Raw genomic sequence first — 18,503 nt, forward strand, 5'->3', positions numbered from 1 at the left:
TCCGGATCCGGATCAGAGAACCCTAAAAGTGATTCTTCACCGTTGGTAAATTCGGCCAAAAACAATATACAGCAGGATATCTCAAAAAGTTGTGGACGGATTCGGACGAACCTTGACAGAGAAGTACCAGATGTCACAAGGACGAAATGATTACATTTTGGTGAAGATCTGGATTCGGATCCGGACCAGATAATTTTTAAAGTGATTCTTCACCATTGGGAAATTGGGCCAAAAACAATGTATAGCAGGATAACTCAAAGCTTTGTGGACGGATTTGGACGAAATTTGGCAGAGGTGTAGCGTATGTCACATGGACGAAATGATTACATTTTCGTGAAGATCCGTATTCGGATGCGGCGACTAAAATGTTTTAAGTGATTCTTCACCATTGGGTGATGGGACAAAAAACGATACACAGCAGTATATCTCAAAAAGTTATTGACGGATTTGGGCGAAACTTGGTGGGCAGGTTGGATGTCTCACAAGGACACAAAGATTCGATTTTGGTGAAGATCTGAATGTGGATTCGGATCTGAGAATTATTTCTTTTTTATACGTGATTCTTCACCATTGGGAGATGGGGCCAAAAACAATACATTGCGGGATATCTCAAAAAGTTATTGACGGATTTGGACGACACTTGGTGGAAAGGTTGTGTGTGTGACAAGGAAAATTGGATTCGATTTTGGGGAATATCTGAACATGGATTCGGACATGAGATTTTTTTTTTAAAGTGGTTCTTCACCATTGAGTGATGTGGCCGACGAGGCGGAGGTATGCTCTCTTCTGAGTGTCGTTCCAGTTTTTCCAAGATTATACCTTCAACAGTTCTGGTGATTGCTTCATCACAAAATCCAGAAATACGTGATCAGGGCATCAATTATTTGCACAATAACATTTTGGGGAAATTGAACAACTCTGACAATCGAGGAAAATGCTTTTTTCAAACGAAACACTTTTTCTGAGCAATCCATTTGTACATTCTGGAAAATGTCGGAGAAGGTATTCAGTCACCGACTCAGGCATGAAAAAGATGATGATCTGTGAAGTTGTCTTGGTGCAGGTGAAGAAAACTGAACAAGCATCAAATCTTGAGAATCTGGTATTCAAAAATAAAATTGTCCCCATTTAAATATTATGAACTCTCCCCGTCGGGGAATCGAACCCCGGTCACCTGCGTGACAGGCAGGAATACTCACCACTATTTTTTTTTTTTTTTTTTTGAATACTGAATCGAGGCTCGTGAAAGAGCTAAAAGCTACTCACCACTATACTAACGAGGATGAGACACAATCCTAGGTTTTTTGCTTTCCTCCGAGGAGTACTTTGTCTAAACAAAGTGAAAAATCCTTGATATAAAATGGCGAATAATTACCCACATCAAGGAAGGTGAATAATGGAGGTTTTGGTTTCACCCCTGTCTGTAAGTTTGTTTGTTTGCTTGGTTGTTTTTATCTTGCCAAAACGAAGTTTTTGCAAGATGTATCAGTCACCTTGTATGTTTGTTTTTTTGTTTGTTTGTGGTTAATCATTTTTTTTCACGTTTAGATCACTCTGTAGACCACAGTTATTATTGGAAACTCCTGTAACTTCGCATATCAGAGTCCTATAGAGATACCCTTCAGCACACAAAATTTTGAAGGTCAAGGTCAAAGGTCAAGGTCACTTTGTGGTCAATCATGGAGGTCGACGAAACACTAATTTTTTGAGTAACTTTGATCGGATCGTCTCCAAACTTCATGGGAATCTAGTATATGGTCCGGCGCTCAGCTGATTAGTTTTTGGTGGCGATCGGCCTTGACCTTCATGGTTAGCGCTGGAGGTCGAAAATTATTGACCCCAAGGTCAAATTACGAAACCCTTATTTTTTGAGTAACTTTGATCTTATGATCTCCAAACTTGGTGGGTATATAGGGTGTGGTATGGCGCTCAGTTGATTAGTTTTTGGTGTCGATCGGCCTTGACCTTCAAGGTCATTTTGAAGGTCATTCAATTTTGACCAAAAGGTAAAATTTTCAAGTTTCAGTTACCATATCGAGTAGTACCTCAAATTGAAGCCCTTGTTGAGTGCTTTCCAAACATATAACTAGTTTGACAATGTGACGTCATTTGACGGCGTTATGACGAAAAAACTGCACTTTTCATGTATATTGTATTGCTTTAGTTCGCATTGTTTAGGTCACTCTGTAGAGCACAGTTCCCTTTGGAAACTCTTGTAAGTTCGCATATCAGAGTCTTTTAGAGATACCCTTTAGCACACAAAATTATGAAGGTCAAGGTCAAAGGTCAAGGTCACTTTGCGGCCAATCATGGAGGTCGACGAAACACTAATTTTTTGAGTAACTTTGATCGGATCGTCTCCAAACTTCATGGGAATCTAGTATATGGTCCGGCGCTCAGCTGATTAGTTTTTGGTGGCGATCGGCCTTGACCTTCATGGTTAGCGCTGGAGGTCGAAAATTATTGACCCCAAGGTCAAATTTTGAAATCGTAGGTACCATATCGAGTAATACCTCATATGAATGCCCTTGATGAGTGCTTCCCAGATCTGTAAACAGTTTGACGCTATGACGTCATTTGATGACGTCATGACGAAAAAACGGAATTTTCACATTTTGGCAAGATACGGTTCACCCTGTGGGTGACATATGTTTATTTGTCTGTCAAAAAGATATCTCAAAAAGTTGTGGACGGATTCGGACGAAATTTGGTGCAGATGTAGCACGTGTGACACCGACGAAATATTTAGATTTTGGAGAAGGTCCGGATCCGGATCCAGCTGGTAGATTATTGAAAGAAATTATTCACCATTGGGAAATTGAGCCAAAAACAACGTTTTTGGCAGGATATCTCAAAAAGTTAGGGACGGCTTTGCACAAAACTTGGTGGAGAGATTGCGTGTCTGGCAAGGAAAAGTGATTCAGATTGGGTGATGATTCAAATCCGGATCCGGATCAGAGAACCCTAAAAGTGATTCTTCACCGTTGGTAAATTCGGTCAAAAACAACATACAGCAGGATATCTCAAAAAGTTGTGGACGGATTCGGACGAACCTTGACAGAGAAGTACCGGATGTCACAAGGACGAAATGATTAGATTTTGGTGAAGATCCGGATTCGGATCCGGACCAGATAATTTTTAAAGTGATTCTTCACCATTGGGAAATTGGGCCAAAAACAATATATTGCGGGATAACTCGAAGCTTTGTGGACGGATTTGGACGAAATTTGGCAGAGGTGTAGCGTATGTCACATGGACGAAATGATCACATTTTCGTGAAGATCCGTATTCGGATGCGTCGACTAAAATGTTTTCAGTGATTCTTCACCATTGGGAGCTCGGACCAAAAACGATACATAGAAGGACATCTCAAAATGTTGTGGACGGTTTTGGACAAAGTTTGGTGGACCGGTTGGATGTCTCACAAGGACACAATGATTCGATTTTGGTGAAGATCTGAATGTGCATTCGGATCTGAGAATTATTTCTTTTTTATACGTGATTCTTCAGGAGATGGGGCCAAAAACAATACATTGCGGGATATCTCAAAAAGTTATCGAAGGATTTGGACGACACTTGGTGGAAAGGTTGTGTGTGTGACAAGGAAGATTGGATTCGATTTTGGGGAATATCTGAACATGGATTCGGACATGAGATTTAAAAAAAAAGTGATTCTTCACCATTGAGTGATGTGGCCCACCAGGCGGAGGTATGCTCTATACTGAGTGTCGTTCCAATTTTTCAAAGTTTTTACCTTCAACAGTTTTGGTGATTGTTTTGTCACAAAATCCAGAAATACATGATCAGGACATCAATTATCTGCACAATAACATTGTGGGGAAATTGAACAAATCTTACAATCGAGGAAAATGCTTTTTTCAAACGAAACTCTTTTTCTGAGCAATCCATTTGTTCATTCTGGAAAATGTCAGAGAAGGTATTCAGTCACTGACTCAGGCATGAAAAAGATGATGATCTGTGAAGTTGTCTTGGTGCAGGTGAAGAAAACTGAACAAACATCAAATCTTGAGAATCTGTTATTCAAAAATAAAATTGTCCCCATTTAAAAATTACGAACTCTCCCCGTCAGGGAATCGAACCCCGGTTACCTGCGTGACAGTCAGGAACACTTACCACTATACTAACGAGGATGACACACAAACCTCGGTTCTTTGCTTTCCTCCGAGGAGTACTTTGTCTAAACAAAGTGAAAAAACCTTGATATAAAATGGCGAATAATTACCCACATCAAGGAAGGTGAATAATGGAGGTTTTGGTTTCACCCCTGTCTGTTAGTTTGTTTGTTTGCGTGTTTGTTTGTTTTTTGTCTGTGAAAAAGACATCTCAAAAAGTTGTGGACGGATTCGGACGAAATTTGGTGCAGATGCAGCACGTGTGACACCGACGAAATATTTAGATTTTGGAGAAGGTCCGGATCCGGATCCAGCTGGAAGATTATTTGAAGAAATTCTTCACCATTGGGAAATTTGGCCAAAAACAATATATAGCGGGATAACTCAAAGCTTTGTGGACGGATTTGGACGAAATTTGGCAGAGATGTCGCGGATGTCACAATGAAAAATTTATTAGATTTTGGTGAAGATCCGGATTCGGATGTGGCTACTAAAATGTTTTCAGTGATTCTTCACCATTGGACTTCACCTTCATTGGAAATGCTCGGACCAAAAACGATACATAGAAGGACATCTCAAAAAGTTGTGGACGGTTTTGGACAAAAGTGGGTGGACCGGTTGGATGTCTCACAAGGACACAATGATTCGATTTTGGTGAAGATCTGAATGTGGATTCGGATCTGAGAATTATTTCTTTTTTATACGTGATTCTTCACCATTGGGAGATGGGGCCAAAAACAATACATTGCGGGATATCTCAAAAAGTTATTGACGGATTTGGAAGACACTTGGTGGAAAGGTTGTGTCTGTGACAGGGACGATTGCATTCGATTTTGCTGAATATCTGAACATGGATTCGGACATGAGATTTTTTTTAAAAAGTGGTTCTTCACCATTGAGTGATGTGGCCGACGAGGCGGAGGTATGCTCTCTTCTGAGTGTCGTCCCAGTTTTTCCAAGATTATACCTTCAACAGTTTCGGTGATTGCTTCATCACAAAATCCAGAAATACGTGATCAGGGCATCAATTATTTGCACAATAACATTTTGGGGAAATTGAACAAATCTGACAATCGAGGAAAATGCTTTTTTCAAACGAAACACTTTTTCTGAGCAATCCATTTGTTCATTCTGGAAAATGTCGGAGAAGGTATTCAGTCACTGACTCAGGCATTAAAAAGTTGATGATCTGTGAAGTTGTCTTGGTGCAGGTGAAGAAAACTGAACAAACATCAAATCTTGAGAATCTGTTATTCAAAAATAAAATTGACCCCATTTAAATATTGTGAACTCTCCCCGTCGGGGAATCGAACCCCGGTCACCTGCGTGACAGGCAGGAATACTCACCACTATACTAACGAGGATGACACACAAACCTAGGTTCTTTGCTTTCCTCCAAGGAGTACTTTGTCTAAACAAAGTGAAAAAAGAACCCCGGTCACCTGCGTGACAGGCAGGAATACTCACCACTATACTAACGAGGATGACACACAAACCTAGGTTCTTTGCTTTCCTCCGAGGAGTGCTTTGTCTAAACAAAGTGAAAAAACCTTGATATAAAATGGCGAATAATTACCCACATCAAGAAAGGTGAATAATGGAGGTTTTGGTTTCACCTCTCTCTGTTAGTTAGTTTGTTTGTTTGTTTCCTTGTTTGTTTTTTGTCTGTCAAAAAGATATCTCAAAAAGTTGTGGACGGATTCGGACGAAATTTGGTGCAGATGTAGCACGTGTGACACCGACGAAATATTTAGATTTTGGAGAAGGTCCGGATCCGGATCCAGCTGGTAGATTATTTAAAGAAATTCTTCACCATTGGGAAATTGAGCCAAAAACAACATATATGGCAGGATATCTCAAAAAGTTAGGGACGGCTTTGCACAAAACTTGGTGGAGAGATTGCGTGTCTGGCAAGGAAAAGTGATTCAGATTGGGTGATGGCTCAAATCCGGATCCGGATCAGAGAACCCTAAAAGTGATTGTCCACCGTTGGCAAATTCGGCCAAAAACAACATACAGCAGGATATCTCAAAAAATTGTGGACGGATTCGGACGAACCTTGACAGAGAAGTACCAGATGCCACAAGGACGAAATGATTAGATTTTGGTGAAGATCCGGATTCGGATCCGGACCAGATAATTTTTAAAGTGATTCTTCACCATTGGGAAATTGGGCCAAAAACAATATATTGTGGGATAACTCTAAGCTTTGTGGACGGATTTGGACGAAATTTTGCAGAGGTGTAGCGTATGTCACATGGACGAAATGATTACATTTTCGTGAAGATCCGTATTCGGATGCGGCGACTAAAATGTTTTCAGTGATTCTTCACCATTGGGAGCTCGGACCAAAAACGATACATAGAATGACATCTCAAAACGTTGTGGACGGTTTTGGACAAAATTTGGTGGACCGGTTGGATGTCTCACAAGGACACAATGATTCGATTTTGGTGAAGATCTGAATGTGCATTCGGATCTGAGAATTCTTTCTTTTTTATACGTGATTCTTCAGGAGATGGGGCCAAAAACAATACATTGCGGGATATCTCAAATAGTTATTGACGGATTTGGACGACACTTGGTGGAAAGGTTGTGTGTGTGACAAGGAAGATTGGGTTCGATTTTGGGGAATATCTGAACATGGATTCGGACATGAGATTTTTTGAAAAAAAGTGATTCTTCACCATTGAGTGATGTGGCCCACCAGGCGGAGGGATGCTCTATACTGAGTGTCATTCCAGTTTTTACCTTCAACAGTTTTGGTGATTGTTTTGTCACAAAATCCAGAAATACATGATCAGGACATCAATTATTTGCACAATAACATTGTGGGGAAATTGAACAAATCTGACAATCGAGGAAAATGCTTTTTTCAAACGAAACACTTTTTCTGAGCAATCCATTTGTTCATTCTGGAAAATGTCAGAGAAGGTATTCAGTCACTGACTCAGGCATGAAAAAGTTGATGATCTGCGAAGTTGTCTTGGTGCAGGTGAAGAAAATTGAACAAACATCAAATCTTGAGAATCTGTTATTCAAAAATAAAATTGTTCCCATTTAAGGATTATGAACTCTCCCCGTCGGGGAATCGAACCCCAGTCACCTGCGTGACAGGCAGGAATACTCACCACTATACTAACGAGGATGACACACAAACCTTGGTTCTTTGCTTTCCTCCAAGGAGCACTTTGTCTAAACAAAGTGAAAAAACCTTGATATAAAATGGCGAATAATTACCCACATCAACGAAGGTGAATAATGGAGGTTTTGGTTTCACCCCTGTCTGTTAGTTTGTTTGTTTGCGTGTTTGTTTGTTTGTTTGCTTGTTTGTTTTTTGTCTGTGAAAAAGATATCTCAAAAAGTTGTGGACGGATTCGGACGAAATTTGGTGCAGATGCAGCACGTGTGACGCCGACGAAATATTTAGATTTTGGAGAAGGTCCGGATCCGGATCCAGCTGGAAGAATATTTCAAGAAATTCTTCACCATTGGGAAATTGGGCCAAAAACAATATATAGCGGGATAACTCAAAGCTTTGTGGACGGATTTGGACGAAATTTGGCAGAGATGTAGCGGATGTCACAATGAAAAATTTATTAGATTTTGGTGAAGATCCGGATTCGGATGTGGCTTCCAAAATGTTTTCAGTGATTCTTCACCATTGGGCGCTTCGACCAAAAACGATACATAGAAGGACATCTCAAAAATTGTGGACGGTTTTGGACAAAATTTGGTGGACCGGTTGGATGTCTCACAGGGACACAATGATTCGATTTTGGTGAAGATCTGAATGTGCATTCGGATCTGAGAATTATTTCTTTTTTATACGTGATTCTTCAGGAGATGGGGCCAAAAACAATACATTGCGGGATATCTCAAAAAGTTATTGACGGATTTGGACGACACTTGGTGGAAAGGTTGTGTGTGTGACAAGGAAGATTGGATTCTATTTTTGGGAATATCTGAACATGGATTCGGACATGAGATTTTTTTTTGTAAGTGGTTCTTCACCATTGAGTGATGTGGCCCACCAGGCGGAGGGATGCTCTATACTGAGTGTCGTTACAGTTTTTCCAAGTTTTTACCTTCAACAGTTTTGGTGATTGCTTCATCACAAAATCCAGAAATACGTCATCAGGGCATCAATTATTTGCACAATAACATTTTGGGGAAATTGAACAACTCTGACAATCGAGGAAAATGCTTTTTCAAACGAAACACTTTTTCTGAGCAATCCATTTGTTCATTCTGAAAATGTCGGAGAAGGTATTCAATCACTGACTCAGGCATGAAAAAGATGATGATCTGTGAAGTTGTCTTGGTGCAGGTGAAGAAAACTGAACAAACATCAAATCTTGAGAATCTGTTATTCAAAAATAAAATTGTCCACATTTAAAAATTATGAATTCTCCCCGTCGGGGAATCGAACCCCGGTCACCTGCGTGACAGGCAAGAATACTCACCACTATACTAACGAGGATGACACACAAACCTAGGTTCTTTGCTTTCCTCCGAGGAGTACTTTGTCTAAACAAAGTGAAAAAACCTTGATATAAAATGGCGAATAATAGTGTAGCAGCATAGCAAACCTGTTGTGCATTTTGTGATACAAGCACCAAATTTGGCACAAATGTACATTAATATGTTGCGAACATTTTCAGATATTGGGCCACTTGAAATTCCGTAATTTTTTTTTTCAAATTTTTTCACATTTCGTAATTTCAAATTTTTCGGGTGACACCGTCACAATTTCGTTCTTCGAGGCCGGCCGATATAGTGGGGCGGCTTAGCCCAAATATTCAAAAGAATTGTGCATTTTGTGATACAAGCACCAAATTTGGCACAAATGTACATTAATATGTTGCGAACATTGTGTGGTCAGCAATGAAGACGAGAGTCTGAATTACATGTATGCAAAAGACCTTGTGAACCAGTGAAGCAAATACACGGGTAAGCATGAATTAAATCTCGGGCATGATATAATTTCCATGATGTTTACCTCTACACTCAATGGTGGAAGGAGGTAATGTTTTGATCCCAGCTTGTCTGTATGTCTGTTTGTCTGTTAGTCCACAAAATTCCAGACAAAGCTTGTAGTAGTGGTAGTTGTAGTGGTAGTGGTGATAACAGAAATTGTTATATAGAACTGAACTTATATTATTATTATATGCAGAAAATAACTTCATTTCTATATGCCCTGCAGTGGACAGGTTAATTGGTTTATGCACTGAAGGGGTCACCCTGGTGTGCACTGCTGTGTTCTGCCTCACTGAGTTGTTCAGGTATGATGTACTCAGCACAAGCTTCCGGTCGGCCCGGAGGTGGGGGTGCGGGGCCTGTCACGGAACGTCAAAACAAACGGCCTGCCGGGGCCGCCCAAAAGTCGGGCGTGAGGGGCGCGTCCACTAATGGAACGCCTCTTGCTTCCCAGATCGAGGGCCACGTGGTCAGGAGAACCTCGTCCCTTCCGGTCACACTTTGCCTATCGGCCGGCCTCGAAGACCGAAATTGTGACGGTGTCACCCGAAAAATTTGAAATTACGAAATTTGAAAAAATTTGAAAAAAAAAATTACGGAATTTCAAGTGGCCCAATATCTGAAAATGTTCGCAACATATTAATGTACATTTGTGCCAAATTTGGTGATTGTTTCACAAAATGCACAATTCTTTTGAATATTTGGGCTAAGCCGCCCCACTATAATTACCCACATCAAGGAAGGTGAATAATGGAGGTTTTGGTTTCACCCCTGTCTGTTAGTTTGTTTGTTTCCTTGTTTGTTTTTTGTCTGTCAAAAAGATATCTCAAAAAGTTGTGGACGGATTCGGACGAAATTTGGTGCAGATGCAGCACGTGTGACGCCGACGAAATATTTAGATTTTGGAGAAGGTCCGGATCCGGATCCAGCTGGAAGAGTATTTAAAGAAATTCTTCACCATTGGGAAATTGAGCTAAAAACAACATATATGGCAGGATATCTCAAAAAGTTGTGGACGGATTCGGACGAAATTTGGTGGAGAGGTTGCGTGTCTGATCAAGGAAAAGTGATTCAGATTGTGTGACGATTCAAATCCGAATCCGGATCAGAGAACCCTAAAAGTGATTCTTCACCGTTGGTAAATTCGGCCAAAAACAATATACAGCAGGATATCTCAAAAAGTTGTGGACGGATTCGGACGAACCTTGACAGAGAAGTACCAGATGTCACAAGGACGAAATGATTAGATTTTGGTGAAGATCCGGATTCGGATCCAGACCAGAGAATTTTTCAAGTGATTCTTCACCATTGGGAAATTGGGCCAAAAACAATATATAGCGGGCTAACTCAAAGCTTTGTGGACGGATTTGGACGAAATTTGGCAGAGGTGTAGCGTATGTCACATGGACGAAATGATTACATTTTCGTGAAGATCCGTATTCGGATGCGGCGAGTAAAATGTTTTAAGTGATTCTTCACCATTGGGTGATGGGACAAAAAACGATACACAGCAGTATATCTCAAAAAGTTATTGACGGATTCGGGCGAAACTTGGTGGGCAGGTTGGATGTCTCACAAGGACACAAAGATTCTATTTTAGTGAAGATCTGAATGTGCATTCGGATCTGATAATTATTTCTTTTTTATACGTGATTCTTCAGGAGATGGGGCCAAAAACAATACATTGCGGGATATCTCAAAAAAAAAATTGACGGATTTGGAAGACACTTGGTGGAAAGGTTGTGTGTGTGACAAGGACGATTGGATTCGATTTTGGGGAATATCTGAACATGGATTCGGACATGAGATTTTTTTTAAAAAAGTGGTTCTTCACCATTGAGTGATGTGGCCCACCAGGCGGAGGTGTGCTCTCTACTGAGTGTCGTTCCAGTTTTTCCAAGATTATACCTTCAACAGTTTTGGTGATTGGTTCATCACAAAATCCAGAAATACGTCATCAGGACATCAATTATTTGCACAATAACATTTTGGGGAAATTGAACAACTCTGACAATCGAGGAAAATGCTTTTTTCAAACGAAACACTTTTTCTGAGCAATCCATTTGTTCATTCTGGAAAATGTTGGAGAAGGTATTCAGTCACTGACTCAGGCATGAAAAAGATGATGATCTGTGAAGTTGTCTTGGTGCAGGTGAAGAAAACTGAACAAACATCAAATCTTGAGAATCTGTTATTCAAAAATAAAATTGTCCCCATTTAAGGATTATGAACTCTCCCCGTCGGGGAATCGAACCCCGGTCATTTGCGTGACAGGCAGGAATACTCACCACTATACTAACGAGGATGACACACAAACCTAGGTTCTTTGCTTTCCTCCAAGGTGTACTTTGTCTGAACAAAGTGAAAACTCCTTGAAATAAAATGGCGAATAATTACCCACATCAAGGAAGGTGAATAATGGAGGTTATGTTTTCACCCCTGTCTGTTCGTTTGTTTGTATGTTTGTTTGCTTGTTTGTTTGTTTGTTTGTTTGTTTGTTTGCTGGTTTGTTTGTTTTTTGTCTGTGAAAAAGACATCTCAAAAAGTTGTGGACGGATTCGGACGAAATTTGGTGCAGATGCAGCACGTGTGACACCGACGAAATATTTAGATTTTGGAGAAGGTCCGGATCCGGATCCAGCTGGAAGATTATTTGAAGAAATTCTTCACCATTGGGAAATTTGGCCAAAAACAATATATAGCGGGATAACTCAAAGCTTTGTGGACGGATTTGGACGAAATTTGGCAGAGATGTAGCGGATGTCACAATGAAAAATTTATTAGATTTTGGTGAAGATCCGGATTCGGATGTGGCTACTAAAATGTTTTCAGTGATTCTTCACCATTGGACTTCACCTTCATTGGAAATGCTCGGACCAAAAACGATACATAGAAGGACATCTCAAAAAGTTGTGGACGGTTTTGGACAAAAGTGGGTGGACCGGTTGGATGTCTCACAAGGACACAATGATTCGATTTTGGTGAAGATCTGAATGTGGATTCGGATCTGAGAATTATTTCTTTTTTATACGTGATTCTTCAGGAGATGGGGCCAAAAACAATACATTGCGGGATATCTCAAAAAGTTATTGACGGATTTGGAAGACACTTGGTGAAAAGGTTGTGTCTGTGACAAGGAAGATTGCATTCGATTTTGCTGAATATCTGAATATGGATTCGGACATGAGATTTTTTTTAAAAAGTGGTTCTTCACCATTGAGTGATGTGGCCGACGAGGCGGAGGTATGCTCTCTTCTGAGTGTCGTCCCAGTTTTTCCAAGATTATACCTTCAACAGTTTCGGTGATTGCTTCATCACAAAATCCAGAAATACGTGATCAGGGCATCAATTATTTGCACAATAACATTTTGGGGAAATTGAACAAATCTGACAATCGAGGAAAATGCTTTTTTCAAACGAAACACTTTTTCTGAGCAATCCATTTGTTCATTCTGGAAAATGTCGGAGAAGGTATTCAGTCACTGACTCAGGCATTAAAAAGATGATGATCTGTGAAGTTGTCTTGGTGCAGGTGAAGAAAACTGAACAAACATCAAATCTTGAGAATCTGTTATTCAAAAATAAAATTGTCACCATTTATAAATTATGAACTCTCCCCGTCGGGGAATCGAACCCCGGTCACCTGCGTGACAGGCAGGAATACTCACCACTATACTAACGAGGATGACACACAACCCTAGGTTCTTTGCTTTCCTCCAAGGAGTACTTTGTCTAAACAAAGTGAAAAAACCTTTGATATAAAATGGCGAATAATTACCCACATCAAGGAAGGTGAATAATGGAGGTTTTGGTTTCACCCCTCTCTGTTAGTTAGTTTGTTTGTTTGTTTCCTTGTTTGTTTTTTGTCTGTCAAAAAGATATCTCAAAAAGTTGTGGACGGATTCGGACGAAATTTGGTGCAGATGTAGCACGTGTGACACCGACGAAATATTTAGATTTTGGAGAAGGTCCGGATCCGGATCCAGCTGGTAGATTATTTAAAGAAATTCTTCACCATTGGGAAATTGAGCCAAAAACAACATATATGGCAGGATATCTCAAAAAGTTAGGGACGGCTTTGCACAAAACTTGGTGGAGAGATTGCGTGTCTGGCAAGGAAAAGTGATTCGGATTGGGTGATGGCTCAAATCCGGATCCGGATCAGAGAACCCTAAAAGTGATTGTCCACCGTTGGCAAATTCGGCCAAAAACAACATACAGCAGGATATCTCAAAAAATTGTGGACGGATTCGGACGAACCTTGACAGAGAAGTACCAGATGCCACAAGGACGAAATGATTAGATTTTGGTGAAGATCCGGATTCGGATCCGGACCAGATAATTTTTAAAGTGATTCTTCACCATTGGGAAATTGGGCCAAAAACAATATATTGTGGGATAACTCTAAGCTTTGTGGACGGATTTGGACGAAATTTTGCAGAGGTGTAGCGTATGTCACATGGACGAAATGATTACATTTTCGTGAAGATCCGTATTCGGATGCGGCGACTAAAATGTTTTCAGTGATTCTTCACCATTGGGAGCTCGGACCAAAAACGATACATAGAATGACATCTCAAAACGTTGTGGACGGTTTTGGACAAAATTTGGTGGACCGGTTGGATGTCTCACAAGGACACAATGATTCGATTTTGGTGAAGATCTGAATGTGCATTCGGATCTGAGAATTCTTTCTTTTTTATACGTGATTCTTCAGGAGATGGGGCCAAAAACAATACATTGCGGGATATCTCAAATAGTTATTGACGGATTTGGACGACACTTGGTGGAAAGGTTGTGTGTGTGACAAGGAAGATTGGGTTCGATTTTGGGGAATATCTGAACATGGATTCGGACATGAGATTTTTTGAAAAAAAGTGATTCTTCACCATTGAGTGATGTGGCCCACCAGGCGGAGGGATGCTCTATACTGAGTGTCGTTCCAGTTTTTACCTTCAACAGTTTTGGTGATTGTTTTGTCACAAAATCCAGAAATACATGATCAGGACATCAATTATTTGCACAATAACATTGTGGGGAAATTGAACAAATCTGACAATCGAGGAAAATGCTTTTTTCAAACGAAACACTTTTTCTGAGCAATCCATTTGTTCATTCTGGAAAATGTCAGAGAAGGTATTCAGTCACTGACTCAGGCATGAAAAAGATGATGATCTGTGAAGTTGTCTTGGTGCAGGTGAAGAAAACTGAACAAACATCAAATCTTGAGAATCTGTTATTCAAAAATAAAATTGACCCCATTTAAAAATTATGAACTCTCCCCGTCGGGGAATCGATCCCCGGTCACCTGCGTGACAGGCAGGAATACTCACCACTATACTAACGAGGATGACACACAAACTTAGCTCATTTGCTTTCCTCCAAGGTGTACTTTGTCTGAACAAAGTGAAAAATCCTTGAAATAAAATGGCGAATAATTACCCACATCAAGGAAGGTGAATAATGGAGGTTATGTTTTTACCCCTGTCTGTTCGTTTGTTTGTATGTTTGTTTGCTTGTTTGTTTGTTTGTTTGTTTGCTGGTTTGTTTGTTTTTTGTCTGTGAAAAAGACATCTCAAAAAGTTGTGGACGGATTCGGACGAAATTTGGTGCAGATGCAGCACGTGTGACACCGACGAAATATTTAGATTTTGGAGAAGGTCCGGATCCGGATCCAGCTGGAAGATTATTTGAAGAAATTCTTCACCATTGGGAAATTTGGCCAAAAACAATATATAGCGGGATAACTCAAAGCTTTGTGGACGGATTTGGACGAAATTTGGCAGAGATGTCGCGGATGTCACAATGAAAAATTTATTAGATTTTGGTGAAGATCCGGATTCGGATGTAGCTACTAAAATGTTTTCAGTGATTCTTCACCATTGGACTTCACCTTCATTGGAAATGCTCGGACCAAAAACGATACATAGAAAGACATCTCAAAAAGTTGTGGACGGTTTTGGACAAAAGTGGGTGGACCGGTTGGATGTCTCACAAGGACACAATGATTCGATTTTGGTGAAGATCTGAATGTGGATTCGGATCTGAGAATTATTTCTTTTTTATACGTGATTCTTCACCATTGGGAGATGGGGCCAAAAACAATACATTGCGGGATATCTCAAAAAGTTATTGACGGATTTGGAAGACACTTGGCGGAAAGGTTGTGTATGTGACAGGGACGATTGCATTCGATTTTGCTGAATATCTGAACATGGATTCGGACATGAGATTTTTTTTTTTAAGTGGTTCTTCACCATTGAGTGATGTGGCCGACGAGGCGGAGGTATGCTCTCTTCTGAGTGTCGTTCCAGTTTTTCCAAGATTATACCTTCAACAGTTTCGGTGATTGCTTCATCACAAAATCCAGAAATACATGATCAGGGCATCAATTATTTGCACAATAACATTTTGGGGAAATTGAACAAATCTGACAATCGAGGAAATGCTTTTTTCAAACGAAACACTTTTCTGAGCAATCCATTTGTTCATTCTGGAAAATGTCGGAGAAGGTATTCAGTCACTGACTCAGGCATGAAAAAGATGATGATCTGTGAAGTTGTCTTGGTGCAGGAGAAGAAAGCTGAACAAACATCAAATCTTGAGAATCTGTTATTCAAAAATAAAATTGTCCCCATTTAAAAATTATGAGGTCTCCCCGTCGGGGAATGGAGCCCTGGTCACCTGCGTGACAGGCAGGAATACTCACCACTATACTAACGAGGATGACACACAAACCTAGGTTCTTTGCTTTCCTCCGAGGAGCACTTTGTCTAAACAAAGTGAAAAAACCTTGAAATAAAATGGCGAATAATTACCCACATCAAGGAAGGTGAATAATGGAGGTTTTGGTTTCACCCCTGTCTGTTAGTTTGTTTGTTTGCTTGTTTGTTTTTTGTCTGTAAAAAAGATATCTCAAAAAGTTGTGGACGGATTCGGACGAAATTTGGTGCAGATGCAGCACGTGTGACGCCGACGAAATATTTAGATTTTGGAGAAGGTCCGGATCCGGATCCAGCTGGAAGATTATTTAAAGAAAGTCTTCACCATTGGGAAATTGGGCCAAAAACAATATATAGCGGGATAACTCAAAGCTTTGTGGACGGATTTGGACGAAATTTGGCAGAGATGTCGCGGATGTCACAATGAAAAATTGATTAGATTTTGGTGAAGATCCGGATTCGGATGTGCCTACTAAAATGTTTTCAGTGATTCTTCACCATTGGGAGCTCGGACCAAAAACGATACATAGAAGGACATCTCAAAAAGTTGTGGACGGTTTTGGACAAAATTTGGTGGACCGGTTGGATGTCTCACAAGGACACAATGATTCGATTTTGGTGAAGATCTGAATGTGGATTCGGATCTGAGCATTATTTCTTTTTTATACGTGAATCTTCACCATTGGGAAATTGAGCCAAAAACAACATATATGGCAGGATATCTCAAAAAGTTCGGGACGGCTTTGAACAAAACTTGGTGGAGAGGTTGCGTGTCTGACAAGGAAAAGTGATTCAGATTGGGTGATGATTCAAATCCGGATCCGGATCAGAGAACCCAAAAAGTGATTCTTCACCGTTGGTAAATTCGGCCAAAAACAATATACAGCAGGATATCTCAAAAAGTTGTGGACGGATTCGGACGAACCTTGACAGAGAAGTACCAGATGTCACAAGGACGAAATGATTACATTTTGGTGAAGATCTGGATTCGGATCCGGACCAGATAATTTTTAAAGTGATTCTTCACCATTCGGAAATTGGGATAAAAACAATATATAGTGGGATATCTCAAAGCTTTGTGGACGGATTTGGACAAAATTTGGCAGAGATGTAGCGTTTGTCAAAAGGAAAAATTGGTTAGATTGTGGTGAAGATCCGGATTCGGATGTGGCTACTAAAATGTTTTGAGTGATTCTTCACCATTGGGAGCTCGGACCAAAAACGATACATAGAAGGATATCTCAAAAAGTTCTGGACGGATTTGGTCGAAAGTTGGTGGACCGATTGGATGTCCCACAAGGACACAAAGATTCGATTTTGGTGAAGATCTGAATGTGGATTCGGATCTGAGAATTATTTCTTTTTTATGAGTGATTCTTCACCATTGGGAGATGGGGCCAAAAAACAATACATTGCGGGATATCTCAAAAAATTATTGACGGATTTGGACGACACTTGGTGGAAAGGTTGTGTCTGTGACAAGGACGATTGCATTCGATTTTGCTGAATATCTGAACATGGATTCGGACATGAGATTTTTTTTTAAAGTGGTTCTTCACCATTGAGTGATGTGGCCGACGAGGCGGAGGTATGCTCTCTTCTGAGTGTCGGTCCAGTTTTTCCAAGATTATACCTTCAACAGTTTTGGTGATTGCTTCATCACAAAATCCAGAAATACATGATCAGGGCATCAATTATTTGCACAATAACATTTTGGGGAAATTGAACAACGCTGACAATCGAGGAAAATGCTTTTTTCAAACGAAACACTTTTTCTGAGCAATCCATTTGTTCATTCTGGAAAATGTCGGAGAAGGTATTCAGTCACTGACTCAGGCATGAAAAAGATGATGATCTGTGAAGTTGTCTTGGTGCAGGTGAAGAAATCTGAACAAACATCAAATCTTGAGAATCTGTTATTCAAAAATAAAATTGTCCCCATTTAAAAATTATGAACTCTCCCCGTCGGGGAATCGAACCCCGGTCACCTGCGTGAACAGGCAGGAATACTCAGCACTATACTAACGAGAATGACACACAAACCGAGGTTCTTTGCTTTCCTCCGAGGAGCACTTTGTCTAAACAAAGTGAAAAATCCTTGATATAAAATGGCGAATAATTACCCACATCAAGGAAGGTGAATAATGGAGGTTTTGGTTTCACCCCTGTCTGTTAGTTTGTTTCCTTGTTTGTTTTTTGTCTGTCAAAAAGACATCTCAAAAAGTTGTGGACGGATTCGGACGAAATTTGGTGCAGATGCAGCACGTGTGACACCGACGAAATATTTCGATTTTGGAGAAGGTCCGGATCCGGATCCAGCTGGAAGATTATTTCAAGATATTCTTCACCATTAGGAAATTGGGCCAAAAACAATATATAGCGGGATAACTCAAAGCTTTGTGGACGGATTTGGACGAAATTTGGCAGAGATGTAGCGTCTGTCACAATGAAAAAGTGATTAGATTTTGGTGAAGATCCGGATTCGGATGCGGCGACTAAAATGTTTTCAGTGATTCTTCACCATTGGGAGCTCGGACCAAAAACGATACATAGAAGGACATCTCAAAAAGTTGTGGACGGTTTTGGACAAAAGTGGGTGGACCGGTTGGATGTCTCACAAGGACACAATGATTCGATTTTGGTGAAGATCTGAATGTGGATTCGGATC

General features: G+C 40.3%; 6 non-coding genes across 6 annotated transcripts; all 6 read right to left on the minus strand.

Moving 5' to 3' along the window:
- Nucleotides 1-5,425: 5,425 nt before the first annotated feature.
- On the minus strand, nucleotides 5,426-5,497 carry TRNAD-GUC (transfer RNA aspartic acid (anticodon GUC)). Its single transcript has one exon. It is a non-coding gene; the product is annotated as a tRNA-Asp (tRNA).
- A 1,712-nt stretch (nucleotides 5,498-7,209) lies between these two features.
- On the minus strand, nucleotides 7,210-7,281 carry TRNAD-GUC (transfer RNA aspartic acid (anticodon GUC)). Its single transcript has one exon. It is a non-coding gene; the product is annotated as a tRNA-Asp (tRNA).
- A 1,263-nt stretch (nucleotides 7,282-8,544) lies between these two features.
- TRNAD-GUC (transfer RNA aspartic acid (anticodon GUC)) lies at nucleotides 8,545-8,616 on the minus strand. The gene has a single exon. It is a non-coding gene; the product is annotated as a tRNA-Asp (tRNA).
- Nucleotides 8,617-11,346: 2,730 nt separating this feature from the next.
- TRNAD-GUC (transfer RNA aspartic acid (anticodon GUC)) lies at nucleotides 11,347-11,418 on the minus strand. Its single transcript has one exon. It is a non-coding gene; the product is annotated as a tRNA-Asp (tRNA).
- A 1,308-nt stretch (nucleotides 11,419-12,726) lies between these two features.
- TRNAD-GUC (transfer RNA aspartic acid (anticodon GUC)) lies at nucleotides 12,727-12,798 on the minus strand. Its single transcript has one exon. It is a non-coding gene; the product is annotated as a tRNA-Asp (tRNA).
- Nucleotides 12,799-14,391: 1,593 nt separating this feature from the next.
- On the minus strand, nucleotides 14,392-14,463 carry TRNAD-GUC (transfer RNA aspartic acid (anticodon GUC)). The gene has a single exon. It is a non-coding gene; the product is annotated as a tRNA-Asp (tRNA).
- Between the last annotated feature and the right edge of the window lie 4,040 nt (nucleotides 14,464-18,503).

Source organism: Myxine glutinosa, chromosome 7 (genome assembly GCF_964187855.1).
Source record: "Myxine glutinosa chromosome 7, kmMyxGlut1.1, whole genome shotgun sequence".
In the NCBI taxonomy this organism is placed as follows: domain Eukaryota; kingdom Metazoa; phylum Chordata; class Myxini; order Myxiniformes; family Myxinidae; genus Myxine; species Myxine glutinosa.